The 9,420-nt window shown below is 41.3% G+C and overlaps 1 long non-coding RNA gene across 1 annotated transcript; it reads left to right on the top strand.

The window, feature by feature from the left end:
* Positions 1 to 2,592: 2,592 nt before the first annotated feature.
* Positions 2,593 to 9,178, top strand: LOC127061073 (uncharacterized). Its single transcript, XR_007780510.1, has 3 exons — positions 2,593 to 2,999; positions 7,046 to 7,166; positions 7,589 to 9,178. It is a non-coding gene; the product is annotated as an uncharacterized LOC127061073 (long non-coding RNA).
* Positions 9,179 to 9,420: the final 242 nt, after the last annotated feature.

Below are 9,420 nucleotides of genomic sequence, written 5' to 3' on the forward strand. Positions count from 1 at the left end.
CCTTCTCCTAAGCCTGTGTGTGTCTGGTGTGACGGCACGTGCAGGTGGCTGCACGCTCCTGTAAATCACATCACCCACTCTCTGACACCTTCCAGTCTCTCTGGAGCTGGCTGGGTCCCAGCTGTGCTCCAACAAACAGAAACATGTCCCAAAAACCAGAGCTGGGTCTTGTATCTTCCATGCCTGGCAATCCTGCTCCTTCCTTCTAGCCGGATCCACACCCAGCCCCTGTGGGTGATGACAAATCCAGCAGCCAGGGTGAGACCAGTGGTTCAGTTAATGATGATTTAACACTTTGCAGGCTGCTGTCCCAGGTGATTATACATTCTCTGGGTTTGTTTGGCTGGAAATATGGAAAATTAATTAGTAGCAGAAGGGTATAACTTTGCCAGCCATTAACTGAATTATAAGTGTTTTCTTTGTCTGGCAATATCTTACCTTGTCCTTGTGCCAAAAATATCTCATAACTTGGTATTATGTTCTCTGAAGACAACCTTTTCAATGACTTTATGAGTGAAATACTGTAATACCAGTAGGAGAGGATTTTTTTCCTTTTTTTTTTTTTTTTTTTTTTTTTGTGTTGATGAAAGAGGACATAGCTTCATTTCTGAAGGTCAAGCATTTGGAACCAAAAGCTTCTTTCTTATTTCATTTTTCTTTTTAATTGTAAATGAAAAAGTAAAAAAAAATAAATATCCCAGCTAATGATAAAAAACCCCCAAGAAAACAAGAAGGAGAGAATATTTTCTAAGTCTAAATACTGTTGTTTACTTATTTTCTGATGGGAAGTAAAATGCTGTGGATATCTGGGAAGGAAGAGAGAACCAGGTTTGTCATCTGCCTGCAATCTTCATTTTATAGTAAGCAGTGTTGTGGCTGAGGTGTTTTCTATCTGCATAGAACAAAGATTGATGTAGCCTGATATGTGTTGCAGTATTAAAAATAAAGTGAAAGACTAAAGAAGAAAACCCTCATGTCTTGCTCTATACATGTTTTTGGAATGCTGTTATAAAACACTCAGCTCCTAATTTGCCTGATGTCCATTAATCAGCAGAACTGCAATCACTTATCTTTCCTCCACTTGGGCCCTAATGTTTGGTCAAAGCTTCTCCCTTCCATAATTTCTGGAGGTCTCTAAACCCAGTCTGCTTTGGTGAGAGTTGAGGATATCTTCTGCTGACTCTCCTGTTTCCTTGGAGCAGACATTTTCTGGCTGCAGGATGTTAAGCTGCTCATGCTTCTGGCCACAGGTGTAAAATGCAGCTCATGGGAACCTGAGGTGGATTTTCAGCATGACAAACATGGGCCAGGCAGAGCCTGGATGCTTTGCCATTGTCTCCCAGAACTAGGGAATGGTCTGAGAGGATGTCTGGGATGTTTCTTGCTCCCCTGGCATGCAGAGGCACACACTGTTCATCAGGCTCTCTGCTGCAAATCGCCCACGAGTACCTGCTTGCTTTCAGAATTAATCAGTCTTGACTTTGGAAGCACTTTCATCTGCATAAACTTTCTTTCCCCCACCCCCTTTCCCTTCCTCGTGCTGAGACAAGGTGCCATGGGTGCTGCAAGTACAGTGGAGGTGCTGTCTAGACACCCAGAGCATCTCTGTGAACATGAGACTCGCCGTGCACAAATGGCGTTGGCACAGGAGGCTGTTGGCAGGCTCCTCTCCCACTCCCTTGGCCAAGGCTCCAGCCACAAAAGCCGTGTCTAGTCAGTTGAAAGTGCTTTCAAATGTCAACATTTGGGCTGATTAGCAAGTACAAGAAAAGATCTTGACTGTGGCAAAACCCAGAAATGTCTAAGGGAGAATGTGCAATGGTTTTTAGCAAGTTGGTCTGTGTAGAGTTTGCTGAGTTTTCTTGCATTGAAGCACAAAGTGATCCAAATTCCTCATTGCTGGTGGATCTTTGTGGTGTCCATTTGGGGACCATGGAGGAGCTGTTTGGAGGGGATTTCTGGAAGTCAGCAGTCCAGCCTCTGTCCTGGAGATGACACATTTCCAGCACCAAAGTAGGCCAACCATGGATTTATCTAGATGAGTCCTGAAAACCTCCAAGGATGGAGATTTCACAGCCTTGCTGGGTTGTAACCTGCTATCACACTCCTCCTAATGTAACCCAGCAAAAAGTTTGTTATATTCACTGTTGTCTCATATTCAGTTTGGGGTCCTCTTTGAAGCTGGGCTGTTATTTAGCCTGTCACCTGCCTCTACTGGTTCACAGGGTGATTCCAATCCAGGTGCAGAAATTATTCTATATTTTCTGTACTTTGTGAAGCCTCTGCTGCCCTGGTCTTCAAGTCTTTAAAAACCTGCCTGGCTTGAAGATCTACTCTTCAAGCTACTTAGGTTATCAGCTACTTGTAAGATGCTCATTACCAGGTTTTAAATGGACATTGAGCTGCATTTGAAAACCATTTGTACTCAGTATCAGGCCAATTTTCTTCTTGTGTGGTAGTTTATTCCTTCTCCAGCTTCCTAATGATAATGCTGTGGTTGATAAAATCCTGTATATTAAAGATACGTCGTATCTGCTGCTTCTCCCTGGCTCCTACAGCCATTGAATTAATTACAGGAGGCAATCAGGTTGGGTAATGATTTGCCCTAGACAAATGCTTGTAGACTGTTTATGATTGCTTCTTGTCTTTCAGTAGAGTGGAAGTAGAAACCAAGAGATGGAGTGGACACCAAGATGTGCTCCCAGATCCTTCCAGGGCCTGATGTGAGACTGACCAGTTTACAGTTCCCTGGTCTTCCCTTTGTTTGCATTCTCATGGAATGGTTTTTATTCCTCTAAGTGGTTTTAAGTCCAGCAGAGCTTTGGCATTCCTGACATTATCAAGACTGAAGTATTAACTCTATCCTGATACAAGGAAGAGCATAGGGAGACAGGATTTCTTGAGACCTTTGCCTGTGGATGGTGAACTCTTGCAGCTCAACCTGAAGACACAGGAAGACCCACCAGGCCTTACAGCTTGACACAGAAGCTTTTCAAGAGGTTTGTTTTATGGTTGACGTGTGAAGCCATACAGTTCCTTCCCCTCTGTGTGTTCTGGGTGCTGGAAAGCCACCTCCCCTTGGTATGGTACTGACAGAAATTGTGTCTGCTTGAGGGGGAAGTGGGCTTGCAAACCCTCTTTTGTGCAAGGCACAAAGGAAAAGGGGTGCCTTGTAGTCTGCAGCAAAACGAGAGGAGGCTCTCTGCTCTCTTCAAAGGGCTTCCTCTTCCCCTGCTCTTTCTATTGTGAATTCTTTAAAAAGACCACCCTTCCCTTCTGCAGAGTGAAAACATCAAAGGGAATGGTGTGGTGGGGTATTTCCTTGTGAACACTGACTTACCTTACAAAGGTGAGGAGTTCACAGGAGGTTCTCTCTTGTGAAGCGTGTTCTGGCTGCCTGGCTTTGAATGCTGAGCTCACTGGGAAATGTTCTTACATCTTCAGGCAAGCAGCTTTGCTGCAAAGCCAAATCTCTTCCTCTCCCTCCCACTTTCTACTTACCCAGGAACATTTTATTTTGTTTTATTTTATTTTATTTTATTTTATTTTATTTATTTTATTTTATTTTATTTTATTTTATTTTATTTTATTTTATTTTATTTTTTATCTTATTTCATTTTTTATTTTATTTCCACTTATTTTTCATAGTATTTTACTTCATAATCTTATACTAATTTATTTCAATTTTTTATTTAATTTAACTTCATATTTATTTTGTTTTGGACAACACTGAGGCTTTCTAGGACTTGAGGATTTTGTGAGTTTTTATTTTTGTATGGAGATAGTCACGAAAACTGAAGCACAACAGAAAATTAAGATTTCCCACAAAAATTTGATTTCCAAAGATTTACCTTATTTATTAAGGTTCATTTGCATGTGAGGATGTGAATCTATCCCATCCCAGGATATGGGGAAGAGATAAGTTTGCTCATGCTTGTTTTAATATAAGATTTTGATAGTTTTATTGGCTAATAAGCTTAGCAAGAACAGTCAGCAACCAATCAACTGTTTCAAATTCTTCAGTGAACTGGAGTTTAAATTTAATGCCATTAGAATAGCTCCAAAAGCCTCAATTTCTTCTGGTTTAGGGCAAACTTGGTGGCAATTAAAACTGTAAAAATTTTTTTTCCCCTTTTGCATTTTTATTCTTAAGGGTAGAGCTGTCATCCAAAATCAGAGGCTAAAACCTGTCTGTAGTTAAGGACAAGGCATGAAGACCTTCTTCAGCCCATCACTCCACATCTTTTAATGCTTGCTCTATGGTATAAGAATTTATAGATGATTAAAATATATAAAATATGTATTATGTGTAATACATAATATTTATATATATATAAATATTATGTAGTATTAAGTAATATTTATATATATATAAAGTGTAAAGACAGACAATGAATATAGACTCGTTTTATTCATTAAACTCTTCAGTATGAGGCTCTATGTTTTACATTGGAGCAAATATATGAGTTCTTACCACCCATGGGTTTTTGGATGTTCCCAGTCCTGCTGCAAGGATCATACACCTCCTCAGGATGCCACTGCCCCAGCACTGCATCATGCTGGAAGGCAAACTCAGGCTGATTTTCACAGTGGCACAGTTTTGAAGAAGGGAAAAAGAGGCTGTGAACTGCTGGGAATTGCTAATCAACTCTGAGATTTACCAAAACTACCCTGGATTTCAGCTCAAGGTCAAGTTATCCTGGAGCAGCCAAGTGGGGATGCCAGCTTCAATACCACACGTCCCTCAGTCTCAGTACCAAAGTGACATTTGGAAATTGGGTATCTAGACCTAAAAAAAAGAGCATTTATCCTTTACAAACCCCCACCACTTCTACATACCACAATATCTATCTTATTCACAATCCAGTGTTAGGTCGGTGGTTGGACTCAAAGACCTGAGAGGGCTTTTCCAACCTTAGTTTTTCTCTTATTCTATGATTCCAAACATGAGCTTCATCCAAGATGTCTCAGAGTCCAGAGATTTGTTTCATGCTAAATCCCAGCTATGACTCACAATCTCACAGCAGAATTCATATAAATGTCTGGATGACACTGGAAGAAAGTTGTGCAATAGCAAGGGGGGGAAAAGCTAAGAACAAATCCTCTCTGTCCAGGTGGCACTCATGAACCTTACCAGTCCATCGGGGTAAAGAGCAGAGGAAATCCTTTATCAGGAGCTAAATGCAAAGGATCTGATTTTAACCCACACTGTGCTTGTTGGCTAGAGCATGTGAGCATTTCTGAAGTCAGAGGTGCTGAATGGAGAAACAGTTTCTGCTCTTGTCAGCACTTTGGTCTGTGTGTGGTTTCCCCATTGCCATTAGCTCCGGGCATTTTGGAAATCATATTCCTCCTGCAAGGCAGAGTGGGAAGGGCTGTCAAGGTGGTTAAAATATTGAATAATGAGGATAATTAATCAAGGGTCTTCTACAGAAATTCTAGTTTGGTGTTGGGCTTTTTTTGGTCTCGTGACAATGAGCAGCCTCCAGCGGGTCCCTGGCAGCAATGTGGGTGCTCACAGGTTTTCAGGTCAGAGTACTTGACCTCAGGACTGCTGTCTCTTCAGGTTGGATTGCTTCAGTTTGAGAAGGTTGTTAACTGGGAGGCAAACTGAAGGTTGCCTTGTTCTAAAGTTGTTGCCAGTAAGGGGTGGGAGATGGTCCCTGCTTGAACAGATGTGCAGAGTAAGAGGATGAGTAGCAGGAGGTGAGAAGTAAAGGTTACACAACCTAGATGGAGCAAACTCAAGCCTTCCTAGGAAAAAGGAAAAAAAATATTTTTGTGGCTGTCCAGCAACAAGCTGTCCTAAAGCCATCCAGTTCATCCTGAGCCAGTCCTCACCAGTGACTTCATCCTGTACCTGCCGCAAGATGCTGAGCCCTGCTTGTACATTTGAGGGGCTGCAGACTGTGACTGCTTCCTTGGCATGCTAGGACTAAGCACCCAGCAGCTGCTCACTTTTAATTTTAAAAGAGAATCACAGAATGATTTGCTTTGGAAGGGACTGTAAAAATCATCCAGCTCCAAATTCCCTGCTGTGGCAGGAACATCTTCCTCTAGAAAAGACAGACATCATCAAAATGTTACAGACAAATAAAACACTCTGAGGAGCAGAATACAGCCTTCCTCTTCCCCTGGTGCTGTTTAGTAACTTGAGGTTCCATTTTGGGCTGCTGTTCAGGAAATTCAGCTAACCCTGGTAGGAGAAACGGTGAAGCGTAGCTGCAAGATAAATAAATTATTCAAGGACCAACCACTCCTTTAGGCATTTTACCCCTTGGGGCTGAAAACACTTGAACAAGTCTCATGTCACTTGCATATGATATTACTGCTTTTCCCAAAACACTTTTCCTTCCTCAGAGAAAACAATTTTAAATAATTCTCCAGAAAACATTTCTGCCAGGTCTAACTGTTTGAGTGTGCACATTAAATTCCTGCAGCACTCAGCTTGTGTCCTATAAAACTTGTCATGACTGAATTTTACTTTTTTTGCACTGGTTGTAAAGAGATGGATTCAAAGGCATTCCTTCTCATGCAGCTCCAGATTGAAGCACATGTTTAACAAAAAGACCATAGAGGTGTATTTTGCTGAATTGGGACCTTTTATAGGACAGATGAATCGAGCCCTTTTTTGTCATTCTGTTTTTGAGTAAACATTTCTGCAGTGTAGCATTAATTATGGATTCTCCACCTTGATTCAGGATCGCGTTTAGGCTGCTATTCCCTGTTAAATCATCTTCCTTGACATGTGAAATTCAGGCTGCCTTTGTTAGATTAAAGTCTTTTTATCTGACCTGCCTTTAAGCTTCATCTACTTAGTCATATCACTGGGTAGGTAACAGAAAATTGCCAATATGTCACCCAGTGGGTAAATCAATTCATGAAAGGAGGCCTAGTGCTTTTAGATTGACTGCAGAATGGCTCTTTTCTTTTTTTCCAAGCATATCTTCCTCAGCACACCTGGGTATTCCTCCTGAGGGCTCAGGAAAAAAGTTTGAATTGCCTTGTTCTTTATTAGCTACATCCCGTCTCCTTTATATTACAGGTGAACGTGATTTGCTCCACAGTGAGCTGTATTCCTGAGAGAGGGACTGAAAGGAAAAGGGCAAATTATCCTCACAGTGATGTGGAAAGCAGGAAAAGAGCTGGCAGGAAAATTATCACCGGTAAAAATCTGGGATGTTCTCTGCATATGTTTGAGAGGCAGCTGCCTCCTGAGAGGGGTGAGCTTGAGGCACAGGTGAACTCTTGTTGGAGAAATAAGACCAAAAATCTCTTAAGTGGCAAGATTTCTTGGGTGCTGATTCCAGAAGCTTTTAGGGGAAAAAAGCTCTTATTTTCAGAAAGCCCCTAAAACCATCCATCCAGGGATAGGAATTGGTTAGTGAAGTGCTGGAAAAAAGAGGAATATTTTTAATCTGTCCACTGCAAAGTGCATCCAAAATCTCCTAGGGCTCCATGGGAAGAGACTTGAGAGAGCTGGGTGGAATTGGATGTTTTTATTGGACAGCAGGTTTTGCATGAGAATATTTGGGGAAACTGAGGCAAGAAAGTGCATCTAATGTCTTGCTCTTTTCTTTCAACCTAGGTACTTTATTTATGCCTTACAAAATTGATTGTTTGAATCACAGAATGGTTTGGGTCAGAAGAGAATTTAAAGATCATCTGATTCCAGCCATCCTGCCATGGGCAGGGACATTTTCCACTAGACCAGGCTGCTCAAAGATCTGTCCAACCTGGCCTTGAACACTCCCAGGGATCAAGGATCCACAGCTTCCTTGGGCACCCATGCCAGGACCTCACCACCCTCACAGTGAAGAATTTCTTCCTAATATCTGCTCTAAACCTGACCTCTGCCAATTTAAAGAAACTGAGACTCCTTCCTGTGACTGGTGCTGATTGCTGATTTCACCTCCACTGAACAAGGAGCTTCCAAGGGTTGGTGTTCTTGACTTCATCTTCTCAAGATGACACTAAATCATGGGACACCTGAACAGAACAGTTTTGGTTCACACTGCCAGGGCTGCAAACTGCAAACTCAGTGTACTGAGAGCAGGAGGCATAAATCCAAGGTTGTCCAAAGTGCAAGAGGCACAACAAATCCTCCTGGAGAGTTTTACAATGGAGAACAAGCTTTACCAGAGCCACACACGTGTATTTTAGTGTGATGTGATGGATAGAAGTAAAAAAGAAGAGATAAGAGTTGTGATCTCCCTGGTCCCTCCAATCTGCCACAATACAGTCTGTGGAACAAAACACTAGGAGGCTCAGTTTTCCCAGGCTACATCTGGACACTGGAAACAGAAATCCTGAGCCAGTGAAGATATTTCTGCCAAAAGATGTTTAGCAGTAGTAAATTGAATTTTCATTTTCAGAAGACTTTAATTTTTTTTTTGCACAATTTCAAAATAATGCCTCTCTATGTACTTGGATTTAATTTTTAATTTTTAAGGAAAAAGAGGTCTTCCCCTACCTTAAAATTTTAAAAATTTGCTAGAAAGCAGACAAAACATCTTTTTGGCTAACAACTGGAAATTTTTGAAGAATTACCTTTGATTCTGATCAAATGCTTCTTGCAAATGCTTTGAAAATGTCAAGCAGTGTGTTCCCTGTGCTGTGATCTATATGTCTGTCATGGACAACAAATATAAAATTCTTAAAATTCTTCTTCAGAAAGATTTTTGGCCACTGTGACCCTTCTTGTTCTCTCCCTTAAAGTGGAAATGATGAATAGCTCATTCAAATCTATGTATTTTTTTAGTGTAAGTGAAAGGAAAATCAAACTGCATGTATCTGATATACATTAACTTTAAGTCTGCTATTAAACCACAAGTCGTGAAAGACTATGGGAAATCTGAACCCCTGATGATTTTTTGCTAATTCTATAAAGAGTCTATTTAATTTCCTCAGGAAAACAAGGCAAATCTTCCCTTGAGGGCATATACATTTTTCAATGGGCTACAAGTGAGTCCCTAAGGGCTCAGTTTTCACTGATCACAGTTTGGTCTGTTGGATATTGCTAAGGGAAATTTAGTGTGATTGTCTGTGATCACTGGCATGTGCTCATACCCATTAGGAGACCTATTCAGCCCACTGACATTTGGTTCCTAGGAGAATAGGGTAGCTGCTCTCAAAACATTTTGAGTTTGCTGTATTTTTTTTTGTTGTTCCTTTCCCTCCCCACTCCTTCCCCCCCTCCCTCCCTGTGGGTTTTTTCAGGCAGAGGAGCAGATGTTCAAGATCAGAAAGGAGCTTGCACAGGGAGTTGCCACACTGGGCAGGCAGTGCTGTATTCTAAGAAATGCAACATAACAAAACCACTCCTCTTCCAGTTTGGTTAATTTTCTCTATTAGTCTTTTCTAGGCAGTTGCAGGGGTGACATTGGAAAGCAATAATATCATCTCTGTCTGCATCTATTG

Source organism: Serinus canaria, chromosome 1A (assembly GCF_022539315.1).
Source record: "Serinus canaria isolate serCan28SL12 chromosome 1A, serCan2020, whole genome shotgun sequence".
NCBI classification, from domain to species: domain Eukaryota; kingdom Metazoa; phylum Chordata; class Aves; order Passeriformes; family Fringillidae; genus Serinus; species Serinus canaria.